Consider the following 13,701-nt stretch of genomic DNA (forward strand, 5'->3'; position numbering starts at 1 on the left):
ATCCTTAATTAATTCAATATATGTTACGCTAACACCTCTCTTTTCTAAAATTCTCCATATAATTTCTCTTGGGACTCTATCATAAGCTTTTTCTAAGTCAATGAATACTATGTGTAGATCTTGTTTTTGCTCCCGATATTTTTCAATTAATTGTCGAAGAAGATGTATAGCTTCTATTGTCGACCTTCCAATTTCAGTCACTGTGGTCTATTTCCTTAATCTTTTTTCTATTACTTTTTCCCAAAGTTTCATAGTATGACTCATTAGTTTAATACCTCTATAATTTGCACAATTTTGTACGTCTCCCTTATTCTTATATAAGGGAACTAGAGTACTTATCCTCCATTGATCAGACATTTTTTTCGTTTTCAATATTATGTTAAATAATTTTGTAAGTCATTCAATACCTTGTTTCCCTAAGCACTTCCATACCTCTATCGGAATATCATCTAGTCCAACAACTTTTCCATTATGCATCTCACTTAAAGTTTGTTTTACTTCTGAAGTTTGAATTCTACGATAAAAATTAAAATTTCTCTGCTCATTTGACCTAATTAAATTACCTAAGTTAAGTTGGTCACCTAAACCTTCATTAAAAAGTTGATGAAAATACCTTTTCCACCGTTCTTTTATTTCTCTATCGTTTACTAATACCCTATTACATTCATCTTTAATACATTTTATTTGGCTAAGATCTCCTGTTTCTCTTTCTCTTTAGCTATTCTATAAATGTCTCTTTCCCCTTCTTTTGTATCCAATTTTTTATATAATCGTTCAAAAGTTTCATTTTTTGCTTCACTCACTACTTTCTTAGCTTCTTTCTTGGCTATTGTATATTTTTTAAGTTTTCCTCGTTCTTACAAATATATAATTCCTTATAAGCTATTCGTTTTTCCTTCACTTTCTCTTGTACTTTCTCATTCCACCACCAAGATTCTTTGCTTAGTGGTGCATGTCCCTTTGACTCACCGAGTACACTCTTAGCTACTATTTTCAATTTTGATACCATCTTATCCCATGTTGTATTAGAGTCATTGTATATTTCACCTAATACTTGTACTTCTACCTTCTCCTTAAATATATGTTGCTTCCCATCTTTTAACTTCCACCACTTAATTCTAGGAATTGTATATATTTTCTTTCTATTGATACTATGTTTGAGGCATATATCTAATACTACTACCCTATGTTGGGTAGTTAAGCTTTCTCCAGTGATGACTTTACAATCTTTACAAATCTTTCTATCCTTCTTTCGAACCATAAGAAAGTCAATTTGCGATTTATTATTCCCACTCTTGAATGTGATTAAGTGTTCTTCCCTTTTCTTAAAAAACGTATTAGCTAATATAAGGTCATATGCTATAGCAAAATCTAATATAGTTTTCCCTTCCTCATTCGTTCCAAATCCATAACTCCTATGTACTCTCTCATATTCCTCATTTTTCACTCCGACATGCCCATTTAGATCACCTCCTATTAAAATCATTTCATTTGGTGGAATATTTTGTAATATTTCATCTAAGTCCTTCCAAAACCTTGATTTGGTAGCTTCATCTAATCCTACTTGTGGTGCATATACGCTAATTATGTTCATAGTTTCTTTCGCCACTATTATTTTAAGGGCTATAATTTTATCCCCTTTTCTAACTACTCTTACAACTTCATCCTTTAACAAACTATCTACAATAATACCCACTCCATTTCTTACTTTACTCTTTCCAGTGTACCATAACTTAAAACCTGAGTTTTCTATCATCTTTGCCTTCTCATTTGTCCATTTTGTCTCTTGTACACACAAAATACTAATTTTTCTCCTAATCATCATATCTACTACCTCCATTGATTTACCAGTGAGAGTTCCTATGTTCCATGTTCCAAATCTTAGATTATTAGTTTTCCTATCATATTTGTTCTTATCTAACCTATGGTGTGAGAACTCTTGCCTATTTAACACTGCACTCAAGTTCTTATGGAGATGTAGCGGTCCTTGCTGAGACGTTACAGTCGGACCCTGTAACGCGAACTCTTGCATATTTATCACTACACCCGAGTTCTGGAGATGTAGCGATCCTTGCCGAGACGTTACAGTCAGACCCTGCAACGCGTTCCTTCCAAGGAACAACCTAAACCCTAAACAACAATAAATAATATGAAAAAAAATCATTAATACTGTTAAACTGATATCAGTAAGTATATTTTTAAATTTTGATCCAATCATAATTATTACTCCCACTTGTTGACATAGATGCAACTGCCTAGGTGAATTTTTAAATGGAACACGTAATTAACACTTATGATATAATTTGTTTGTATGGCCAATTAAAAAATATATTAATTTATTTGAACTAATTGAATAGCTGATTAAAACTGTAACTTTTATTTACAAGTTATAAGCACTGTTAATATGAATATGTATATTTTTAACATTTCAATGTTGACCGCATATGCCCCTAAATAGTGTATATACTTTGTATGGTTAGTCAATCTCATACCACTTCTGTATGTTTTTTAAAAACTTAATCATCATCATCAATCATATTATAATCTGCTGTTAAGTAATAGTAAGATTTATAGAGCTTTATGACTAATTGTTTTTTTTTGTTAATAATATTAATTATCTTTGTAGTTATATTTATTATTATAACAATAATAATAATAACAACATATTGTTACTAGAATTATGATTATAATCAATATACTATTATGCATCAATTATTGTTACTTGTTAAGTATCACCATTGATTATGATTTATTAATACATAATCATAAGATTATTATAATTTTGTAATTAATTGATTGTTTTTATTTGTTGAAAATAATAACTATCTTAGTAGTCAATATAATGATTTATTAATTTATTAATATGATTAATCTATTATAATTAATATTATATTTGTGAATAATTGATTGTTATTATAATTCATCATCATTGATATTATAATTTATTACTAAATAATAAAAAGATTTATATATTTTTTGTCATTAAGAGATTCTTTTTAGTTGATAATAGTATTCATTGTTTTTATAGTTGTATTTATGAGTATAACAACAACAACAATAATAATCTATAATCAATCGTTCTAGTTAATATTATGAACTGTTGTTTTTATTATCGTTTTTATTATAAATTATAAATAAGAAATAATAAGATTTATATTTTTGTAATTAATTGATTTTTATTAGTTTCACACAATGTCAATTATCTTAGTAGTAGTAACTACTAACTATAATAATAATTTATTATTAGTAATCTGGATATAAATAATTAGTACTACTATGTACCCACTATTTTTAGTACTCCCATGATACAATAATACCATCATGATATTGTGTGTATTACTTAGTAATAATGATATATTTTTGATTAATTGATTGTTTATCAATTAATAATATTAATCATCTTTTGGATTAGCTGTATTAAGATATCTTCTGTTCAATGCATAATTGGACAGATGATGATCTTTGAATTCCTCCCCTTGCTCACGTGCTATTAAACTTATGAATCAAATCCTATTTAAGCCCTGTTCAAGCTGAAAGCAAATCCAATTTAATCACGATCCAAATCAACTGTTGATCGAGCTAAATAACCCCTAATTGAACTCAAATTTGACCACAAAAATACTAAAACAGCTTTTAAACATGTTGGTTAGTCCTCTCTTTGATGGATTCAACTCTTAAATCTCAAATTAGCCATCGAAATATCACACTCTCCAACATTAAAAATTTGTCTTCAAACTTAAATTGCAAACTCAAAACACTTTGTAAGCCACAAGTCGAAGCCATCATTACAAGATTATTCTTCTTAGAGAAAGCATGACTATTTATATAGGGAAATCGTCACGCTTTCTGCCGTGTCAATCATGCTTTCTGCCGTGTCACTCTAATATCCTAAAGAAACTCAACATATATTCTAGTAAATGTGGCAATCGAGTTAGATTGCCTGTGACTCAATCTGACCTAGTTTGTGAATTGTGCTTTGCCAGGCTTAATCTGGAATGTCGTTCGGTTGGGCGGGCACAAGTCTGTGTCTGGCTACGTCGAGCTGAGCAAAACATATAAAGAATAATAAGAAAAAATAAGTATTTAAAAAAAATGTCTAAGAATTTTATTATAAAAATAAAAATATTTCTGTTTTTTTTTTAATTTTGCTTTATTTTTTAGATTTTTTAAAATCTCTTTAGTAGTTTATTTTTTAAAAATAAATAAACTAGGAACGACTTAATTGAGCTTAGGCTCGTGCAGGGTTGCTAGCTGTAAAGTCAACAATCTTGCTTGGTGCCTACAAAAAGCAATCAAACACATGCTATGATGTCGACTGCAAGAAATGAAATGTGCTACTAGTTGCCTCCTACATGTAACTCCTAACAATTAGACATCAATCAATAAAGATCTAGTTCTATGATAGAGAAAAGTGGTTTCCCGTATTTACTCCTATACATGTATGACCAAAAAGAGCCCCAGCCCATTGCATTCAATGTATCACATTTGTCAATATGACCAATGAACGGTGGAAGTGATAAGATGAGAATCATTAAATTGTTATAGAGATCATCCTAATAAGCTAAAGGCCTCATTTGCAATAAGATCATCATCTGCTATAAGCATCCATATCCATAAGTTATCATGTCCTAGCCTAAGGTAATAAACCTACCTATCTGCAATATGCACCACTATTCAATGAATTCAACCCTCTATATCTACTTTTGGTTACAGTATTAAAGTAAAAAATTCCTTAATTCATCTGCAGAATCAACTCTTGGTACAAGAAGTGGTTTGGACAAAAACTTACAGCCTCGGATCAGGAATTGCTGGGGGCAGCTCCTGTGTTAGAGTCAGGGTAGTATCATTTACAGTTTCTATGACCTGTGAACCTCAAGCCTAGGAGATCACACTTATCCAAAACTGAAGGATTGACCTATTTCTTTGGTTTGATAGCCTCTTCTTGCCTATACATCCTTCATGAATGGACATGAACTTTGTGTTTCTCACACATCTAAATTGTATGGTGGAAGACAAGGACCATGGCTGTCATAGTTCCTTTTAGGGAGACTGTCTGACTGTTTTTTAAGCCATTTTTAATAACTGATCATAAGGAAGCAGGAGCAAGCAGAGGTGTCCATTACCTAGTTATTTGAAACATCTCAACCGTGGTGAGACAAGATGATGAGCAATCCAATGCCGACTGACAATTGAATTGGAAGAAAAGAAGTTAGGAAGAGAGAGACAAGCTTGCCCTTATTTTGCTTATTATTTCAAGTTATGGTTATTTTCATAAAATTTTGACATGGAATTAATGTCATATAAGTAGCCTCGTAGATTTGATATTTCTCTGTCATCCTGACTGTCAATTGAACTTTTAATGTTAAGGTAAATCATTGACTGTTTTCTTTTCTCCAGGTTCTATTTATATTGGGATAGAATTCTGTAAAAAGTTATGCGGCATTTCTATCATCAGAAGGTATGATCTCATATCATGAGCAATTGATGGCCTTAAATTGTAATACCTAATTATTTTTGTCATATGCAATTCACACATTATTGCTGCTTAAAGCATTATCTGTGGCTCAATAAAATAAAGTCAGTTAGTACAATGACAAATTTGATCAGCGAAAATTTATAATATTCTTTTGGCTCCAAATGATATGTATGTCTACAAGCATGTCTATGTGCAACTGTGTTGCTCAGGAAAAATTCTTGCACTATTTTGAGGAAAATGATGTAGCTCATAAATTCATTTCCTTGAGCAATAAAATAAATAAGAGGTAAAAAGGAAATAGAGGAAAGAGGTGATAAGTGCCTTACAGAAAAAGTCCACTAAAAACTACCATGGATGCAAAGTTACTAGCAGGATTCTGTCTTGACAAATCAGCATGTGTTCTGCATCTAGAAATTAGAAATGTCCAATCACCATTTTGTAGCCATTTTCCCTTGCTCATCTTCACCAGATACTTTCAACTACTGTGGTATTATCCAAGCATTCTAAAAAATGCTTGATGCTATTATATTCAGACCTAGATTCTTGTTTTCTGGTTGTAGCACAGCTCATTTTGCTCTTCTTCATATGATCAAGTTCTTTTCTCTAAATGATGAAGATTCTCCTTGATTGATGATGTTTGATGACCCACCAACTTACACAAAGCAAATAGCCAAATGTTACAATGCAAAGCTAGCATCTTTAAGGGGAGCACCTTATTCATAGTCTTAATAGATTTGAGTGCTGACAACAAACAGTAGACAAACATGCTCCAATATGTTTTACTTATTCAATGAAGTAGGCAGTTCATATGTTTTCAAAGGCTAACTGAAAGAAATTTATCCAGTTTTGCCAATGGATAGTAATGTGATATTTTAACTAGGTATATTTGTCACTCTACAGAGGGGCATCTTTCATCTTTTATCTACATGATTAGATAATTTCGTAGTACTCCTGATATTCCCATGGGCTTAGTCTTCAATTGTCTTGCATTGTTTGGGTTTGAACTACCCTACAATCAGACAATTTAAGGTGTACCGTATGAAAACTTAAAATCTCTAATTGTCACAAGTATCTCTTATGCCACAGCTATGTTCATATCCTTCAAAAGATGCAGAAAATCTACGTCACCCTATCCATTTATCTGCTTCCCCTGTAAAAGGGTTTTGGAAGAGAATGACAGTAACTTGTCTTAATTAATCTTAAAATATAATAACGGATAATAGGAGAGGAAGTTGGTGGAGTATGGAACAAAATATCAGCTTGGCATATGAGGAAGATTTCCAACTTGAAGATTATCATTGCTGAAATAAGCTTGAGGAACACCTATGCTTTTAAAACATGTATATCTCTTTCTTTCTCTCTTTAGATGAATCGATGCAATGTGACCTCTAAATTTTTAGACCGAATGTTAGAACTTAGAACTTTCAATTTTCCTACCTGCCTTATTTGCAGACTTCATAATTCCAGTTCAGCGGTGTTAATGAAGAAGATGATACCCTTTATTAGCTGCCTGATTACTAGAACTCTCCCAAATCTACTGTTGATTAAAGAACAATTAGTGTTATATTATTTTTTATCATTTATATGATTTCTTTTTCATTGTTGGATGTATGTGTATTAATGGGGTCTATAGAGTATTTGTTTAATAACGTTGACTATTATTCTATTGTTAACACTCTCAGCTTTCTGGAAACCCTAACACTCTACTGTTGAGATAGATACAATGAAATTGATAATGATGCAATAGATTAAGAAAAAAACAACATACTCACATGAGTGCAAACATTGTCTACCTCAATTTCTCTGTTTCACATAAATGCTCAGTTATCCTGCTGTTGGACCTGAAACATCAATATTTCAATATTAATGTTCACTAGTGGTGAAAGTATGGAGACTGCTCTACGGGAATGTTGCAAAGGCATCAAGATTGGCAAGATCCTCATTCATAGGCAGGGGGATAGGGATCAACAGGTTTGCCTATTCCTCTAAATCTTCTAATGGATATTTTCTGATTGATGATTTGGCATTGTCTCTTTTAGTTAATTTACCACAATCTCCCAGAGGACATTGCAGATAGGAATGTGCTTCTTTTGGATCCTATACTAGGCACAGGTAGGTTTCTCTAAAACTAAAGGGTATCAACACAATGCTAAATATTATTTACAACTTATTTTTAGGCATAGTAGTCACTTATTCTTAGGCATGGTAGTCGAGAATTTTATTATGCTTTTGATTTTTTTTCTTGCCAGGTTTGTTTGCAACAATTGATGGTTTGATTATTCTTCATCCAATTGTAGTAAATATCTTGATAGCTTTTCACTTCTCAACTTGACTAGATTTGACTATGAATTTTGTGGTTTAGTTTCATGGTTTGTTTATTCATAGGAACTCGAGAAATGTATTTTTCATAGTATGAAATATTGTACCATGTTGGGCGGTACGGTCCAAACATATAATTCCAATAAATTAACAAATTCAATATTACTCGTTATAGACAATGTTCGTTATATCACCTTGTCATATCTTGTCTATGAGTCCTACTCGACATAAACAATGTCTCCTGTATTGTTGTGTCAATCATGTCTATGAGAATCATTTTATACCAACACTCAATGCCCCTTGACATGCCTATAATATAGGTCAAGATGGATTGAAATAATACTAATATTTTTTTTATAGCTCCTGCCCATACAAGAAATGTCAAAACTACATCATTTTAGATGAAACACAAAGTCTGAACTTAAGTATGTAGTTGTCTTATCTTTTTTTTCCATCTCTTTTCTCTTTTTATCGCGTTAGGTTGCCAATCAGCGTTAAACTATGACAAATGTTTAATGAATGAATCCATTAAACTATTGTGCTAATGCTAGGTTGTTTCTCGAAAGGAAATTGTTGCAGGGTCCGACTGTAACATCTCGGTAAGGACTGCTACATTTCCAAAACTCGGGTGCAGTGATAAATATGCAAGAGTTCACATTGCAGGTCCGACTGTAATATATCGACAAGGACTACATCTCCATGAGAACTTGGATGGAGTGTTAAATAAGCAAGAGTTCTCACAGCATATGTTAGATAAGAACAAATATTATAAGAAAACTAATAGTCTAAAATTTGGAACATGAAATATAGGAACTCTCATTGGTAAAACAATTAAGGTAGTAGATATGATGATTAGGAGAAAAATTAGTATTTTGTGTGTATAAGAGACAAAATGAGTAGGCGAGAAGGCAAAGATGATAGAAAACTCATGTTTTAAGTAATGGTACATAGGAAAAAGTAAAACAAGAAATGAAGTGAGTATTGCTATAAATAATTTATTAATGGATGAAGTTGCAGTAGTTAGAAAGGGGATAGAATTATAACTCTCAAGATAGTAGTGATGAATGAAACTATGAACATAATTAGGATATATGTACTTTAAGTAGGATTAGATAAAGATGCATTATCAAGGTCTTGGGACGACCTAGATAAAGTATTACAAAACTTTCTGCCAAATGAAATAATTTTTATCGGAGGCGAACTAAATGAGTATGTCAAAGTGAAAAGTGAGGAATATGAAAGAGTGCATGAGAATTATGGGTTTGGAACAAGAAATAAAGAAGGGAAAACTGTATTCGATTTTGTGATAGCATATGATCGTATACTAGCTAATTGTTTTTTAAGAAAAAAAATACTTATGACGTTCAAAAGTGGGAATAATAAATCACAAATTAACTTTCTTATGGATATAAAGATTTGTATCGATTGCAAGGTCATCCTTGGAGAAAACTTAACTATTCAACATAGGTTATCAATACAAAAAAAATATGAACGATTCCTAGAATTAAGTGGTGGATGCTACAAGATGGGAAACAAAACATATTTAAGGAGAATATAGAATTATAAGCATCAGGTGAAATATACGGCGACTCTAATACGACTTAGGATAAGATGATATCAAAGTTGAAAATAATAATCAAAAGTGTACTCGGTGAGTCAAAGGAGCATGTACCACCAAGGAATTTTGGTGGTGGAATGAGAAAGTACATGAGAAAGTAAGGGAAAAAACGAAAAGGGATCATATATTTGTAAGAACGAGAAAAACTTTAAAAAATACAATAGTCAAGAAAATGCTAAGAAAGTAGTGAATGAAGTAAAAAATATGAAATTTTTGAACGATTATATCGAAAATTGAATACAAAAGAAGGGAAAAAAGACATTTACAAAATAGCTAAAGTGAGAGAGACCAACATGTAAATATATTCAAATAAGATATGTTAAAGATGAATGTAATAAGGTACTAATAAATGATAGAGAAATAAAAAAGCGGTGGGAGATATATTTTTATCAACTTTTTAATGAACATTTAGATGACCAACTTATTTATGTAATTTAAGTAAGTCAAATGAGTATAAAAATATAAATTTTTATCGTTGAATTCAAATTTCAGAAGTATAACAAACTTTAAATAAGATGCAAAATGGAATAGTCGTTGGACCAGATAATATTTTGATAGAGGTATGGAGGGTAAGTACTATGCAAACGGGTATTAAATGAATTAGTCATATCATGAAACTTTGGAAAAAAGTAATAGAAAAAAAATTAAGGAGACCATGATGACTGAAAATTAATTTGAGTTAATTCTGGGAAGGTCAACAATAGAAATTATATATCTTCTACAACTAATTGAAAAATATCGGGAGCAAAAACATCTACATATGGTATTTATTGATTTAGAAAAAGTTTATGATAGAGTTACAAGAGAAATTATATCGAGAATTCTAGAAAAGAGAAGTGTTAGCGTAATATATATTGAACTAATTAAAATATATACGAGAATGTAACGACCAAATTGAAGCCTTCAAGCGGAATAACTAAAGCATTTCTAATAAAGATAGTGTTACATCAAAGTTCAACTCTAAGTCTCTATCTTTTTATACTAATTATGGATGAACTCACCTGACACATTCAATTACAGATGATATTGCTTTGATAGATGAGACACTTGAAGGAGTAAATGTTAAACTAAAATCTTAGCGTGAAACATTAGAAATGAAAGTTTTTAGACTTAGTAGAGTAAAGATATAATATATGAAATTTAAGTTTATTAATATTAGACGTAATGAGACAATTATTAAGATAGGAGACAACAAGTTGTCTAGAAGTGAAAGCTTTAAGTATTTAGAATTATTTTTACAAAATGATGGAGGAATTAAGAGAGATGTTTATGAATATGAGCAAGATGTTTGAAATGGAGGTTAGCGTCGGGTATTTTATATGATCGTAAAGTACCTCTAAAACTTAAAGGAAAGTTCTACAAAATAGGGGTTAGACCTACTATGTTATATGACGTTGAATGTTGGGCTATGATTTGAGCACATGAGTAAAAAATGGAAGTTGTAGAGATAAGGATATTAAGATAGATATGTAGACATATGACGATGAATAAAATAAGAAATGAGAACATTAAAGAGAAAGTCGTAGTTGCATCTATTGATGAAGATCTCCGAGAGACGTTTAAGATGGTAAAGACATGTACTTCAGTTAGACGATATGAAACTATGACAAATACACACATCAAACGAGGAAAGGAAGACAAAAAAACTTAGTTAGCAATAATAAAATAAGATAAAATTTATTTAAATAAAGATGATGATGTAGTAGGGGGTAGAATGCAATGACGTAGAAAGATCCATATTGCCAACCCCACCTAGTGGAATAATGCTTGGTGTTGTCGTCATCCTTCTCTTTCTATTTGCACTTCATTATTGATACCATATATTCAAAATTGGAACTCCAACCGTTTGAGATTTTGAACATTAACATGGTTTGAAATCTCGTGTCGTGTATCAAGTGGCACAGTCAAAATGTATCATTCTAATAAATTACCAAAATCGAATATTGTTACCACAACCTAATACTATTCAACACAAATAATCTATTTAGTGTCCTTTTGTAAATCATGTCAATAAGTATCGTGTTATACTCACATTCGACACTCTTAGACATGTTACGAGATGTGTCCAGCTAAATTAAATAATATCTATTAGTTTTTGTAAATTTTGTCCGCACAATAAAATATTAAAATTGTAATATTCTAGATGAGATACAAAGTTTGAAGTTAGCTATATAATTGTATCCCCCCTCCCTCCCCCTCCCTCATTAATTCTCCACCAGCATCATATGTCAAAACAGAAAAAATATTATTCTGGTCAAAGTGTAAAACTTTCTCACGACTCAAGATTTTAAACATTGTTCTAGAGCTTGTTCGGTAATATATCCTTTGGATTGACACAACCACTGATTGGCACATCTCAAGGAGAGAAGTTCAGCATACCATTAATTCAAGTAAGCTGAACTCTAAGAAGGGTTGCTAAGCTAGGACATCTCGTACATGCCCACGGTTTAAGTTCTTTAACAACTTAGTCTGCTATGAACCATCCATTCTATCTGAATTCTTTTGTAATTGATGAATGAGTATGCTTCCGCTACTAATCTTACCACAAATGACTTGTTACAAGTACAGTTGATCTTCAAGATGATGCAGTTTTCTTGTATATTCCTTTATATTTTTTGTTATCTCTTCTTTAAAACTATCAAGTTCATTGTGGTTCTTCCTCATCTCGTGCTGTACTTTATGATTGAAGGGAACACAGCTGTTCAAGCCATCTCCTTGCTACTGCAGAAGGGGGTACAGGAAAGTAACATAATATTTCTCAACCTCATATCTGTGAGTCAGAGGATTGGTGATCAGTTCATATAATCTCCTCCTATCCTTCCGCTGATTGCTCTGTTTGTTCATATTTACGTAGTACATCACATAGTCGTTAACCTGAAAATGTTACCAGGCTCCTCAAGGATTACATGCTGTCTGCAAAAGATTCCCAAGAGTCAAAATTGTGACATCTGAGATAGAGTTGGGTTTGAATAGCAATTCCCAAGTTGTTCCTGGAATGGGAGAGTTTGGAGATCGGTATTTTGGCACAAATGACGACTAGGAAGCAATCTTCTCTAATAGAATCAAGAAGAGGCTCACTCAGAACCAAGAAAACTTCCAGTAAATGGTAAAACTTATTATTTTCTTTTCATTTTGCTTAAAATATCCTCAGTTTTAAATACCAGGAGATACTGTGTAAATGTCAAACTACTTAAATGGAAAAATCTTTTGATATTTAAGTATATCTTAAGATAATCGTAGATGTGAAACTAAATGGTAGGATTTTATCTTCTTCACTTAGATTTTAAAGATGTACATTAGTATGATGCGGCTGATATCTTTTGCAGGTACCGTAATTATTTTCCTTTCAAGTTCGACAATAAAAGAGAGGTACCACACATTCTCTTTGCACCTTCGTGGCATTCCATATATTTATAGTAATTGATAATTGCAATGAATTTAACTATTGATCTTCTAGTCGATCAATTTTCTATCTGTATTTTATCAAGTTTCATGTGGATTTTTTTTTTAATTTTTTTTTATCAAGGTTCATGTGGATCTTATTTAAGTCTGTGAATGTGCCTTTGTCAGGTAATCGAGTGTCCTGTGGCCTTGAGAGAAATTTCACATTAAAAAAAATCCATCTCTCTCTCTCTTCAAGAATTTGTTTTTTCAATATTTTTTCAGAATATTTTTTAAATTTTTAGAAAAGTGCAAGGATACTGTAAAAATATGAGTTTTATTATATAATAGTGTTGAATTTTCTAGTTTTCTTTCACATATGTGAAAGACTTTATGTGAAGTTGAGTTTTGTCAGCAATAGTAAATTGCTATCAGATGAGTTTGAGGTCATAAGTTTAAGTTGTGAAAATAGTTTTTTTTAATGCAAAGTAAGATGGTGTATAATAAATTTAATGCGGTCTTTTTTTTCTCGTGATTTTACATCAATGGAAGTTTTGTGTACTAGATTGTACTTTAATGTGTGAAAGACGGGCTATCACATGGCACAAAGACCAAATGAGGCTTGCAAGGCACATACAAGGGCAATGTAACACTATGCTTCTTTGTAACCTTTAGTTGCTTGCTCTTTCATGGTCTCTGGTCACTAACTTGCAAGGCACTCATAAACTTTGTTAATAAGTATTATTTATGAATATGATTTAATTTAATTAAATAAATTATTTAGGATTATTTATTTAATTGAGATATATATATTGAAGGATGCGAATACAAAACTTATTTATCAACGTTTAGGTTACGTTATCCACAGTCAAAGGCTCTAAGTTTGAAAGATATGTGACCTAGGCAA

The 13,701-nt window shown here is 31.5% G+C and overlaps 1 pseudogene; it reads left to right on the forward strand.

Moving 5' to 3' along the window:
* LOC122040245 overlaps positions 1-13,111 on the forward strand; it is a 33,706-nt pseudogene extending 20,595 nt beyond the window's left edge.
* The last annotated feature ends 590 nt before the right edge of the window (positions 13,112-13,701 follow it).

This window comes from Zingiber officinale, chromosome 2A (assembly GCF_018446385.1).
Source record: "Zingiber officinale cultivar Zhangliang chromosome 2A, Zo_v1.1, whole genome shotgun sequence".
Classification (NCBI taxonomy): Eukaryota; Viridiplantae; Streptophyta; class Magnoliopsida; order Zingiberales; family Zingiberaceae; genus Zingiber; species Zingiber officinale.